We start from the raw sequence: 1,405 nt of genomic DNA on the forward strand, positions 1-1,405 counted from the left end.
TGGTGCCTGTCATCCCAGCACTTTGGGAAGCTGAGGCAGAAGGATCACTTGAGGCCAGGAGTTTCAGACTAGTCTAGGCAACATATCAAGACACCATCTCTATTAAAAATAAAAATTTAAAAAAAATTAGCCAGGCGTGGTGGTGTGCACCTGTAGTCCCTGCTACTTGGAATACTGGGGTGGGAGGATCCCTCGAGCCCGGGAAGTCGAGGCTTAAGTGAGCCGTGATTACGCCACGGCACTCCAGCCTGGGAGACACAGCAACACCCTGTCTCATAGAAGGAAGAAAGAAAGAAAAGAAAAAGAAAGGAAGAAAGACCAAAAAAAGCAGATTGGAACTCTGAAATGAACAAGAAGTAGGACGCACGCAGCACTTCCACCTGAGCGTAGACTGTGGATCCCCGTCAACCTAACTACCTAAATCACAGGCTAAGAAATGGTCTTTCAGTGGTCAGTCCCTGTAAGATCTGTGGCTCGCTGCTTCTTATCTTAGGGGCTGTGGAGGAAGGACATGAGTCTGTTGATTTAATTTCTGAATCTTTTCCCTTGTGATACCCATCCTTACAAAACTTTGCTCCAACTACAAACGAGGACCTTCTGTACCACAGAAGGTGTGTAACCACAATGAAGCTAGAAAGAAATGGAGAGTACCCCAGCACATAGTCCATAAGCTTCCTGAAGTGGGGGCCCTCAGGCATCGCTGCCTCCCCAAAGAGGGTCAGTCCCAGAACAGTATGCTCCAGAAATACGACTGGAAAAAGGGAAAGAGGAGCCTCAAGTCCAGGAGACCAGCGGCTTTCTGAACACACACCTGCCAACCCACTTTGGACAGGTCATGATGGAGACTGTGGCAGGAAAAGAAACGGTCACTATCGACCCAACACATGAGAAACTGTTTCTTATGTCTCACGTCCCCACTCGGTCCCACCCATGTTTTCTGAGTCCCTCGGTGTCAGAAACACTGCTAAGAAATTTAAGAAATTCTGTTAATGAGTTTAAGAAATGTTTTTAATGATTAAAACTCAGTGACTTGTGAAGAACCATGTAACTTACAAATGCAAGGAACTCTGAAAGTGTGCAGTACCACCGGGTCAGAAGAGAAAACCGAGGGACCCGAAATATGCTTTAATTAAATTTTCTTTGAAAATGTCACTGGAAAGATCATCTTGGGAAGACAGCCTGGCTGACCGCCGTGTGAAGGGCAAGCCACTCTGGCCGAGAGGAAGCCCCACACCTAGGCTCTCCCCAAACCGGCCCCTGCCGGGGCATCCCCCTAAGCTTCGGGTCCCTCCTCGGAAATGGGACCCTCTCTGGGCCGCCTCCCAGCGGTGGTAGCGGGAGCAAACGACACCAGGTAGCTGGCGCCGCGCACAGAGTGGACGCGGGAAAGCCGGTGGCTCCCGCC

General features: G+C 49.8%; 1 protein-coding gene across 1 annotated transcript in view; it reads left to right on the forward strand.

Annotated features, from left to right (window-relative positions):
- The first annotated feature begins 1,046 nt into the window (after positions 1-1,046).
- PPARG (peroxisome proliferator-activated receptor gamma) overlaps positions 1,047-1,405 on the forward strand; it is a 164,995-nt gene continuing 164,636 nt past the window's right edge. The window contains exon 1 of the mRNA XM_011983594.1: positions 1,047-1,354. The gene's annotated coding sequence lies outside the window, so the exon portion shown is untranslated. The remainder of the gene's footprint in view (positions 1,355-1,405) is intronic.

The sequence above is a fragment of the Mandrillus leucophaeus genome, unplaced genomic scaffold (assembly GCF_000951045.1).
Source record: "Mandrillus leucophaeus isolate KB7577 unplaced genomic scaffold, Mleu.le_1.0 Scaffold252, whole genome shotgun sequence".
Taxonomy (NCBI): Eukaryota; Metazoa; Chordata; class Mammalia; order Primates; family Cercopithecidae; genus Mandrillus; species Mandrillus leucophaeus.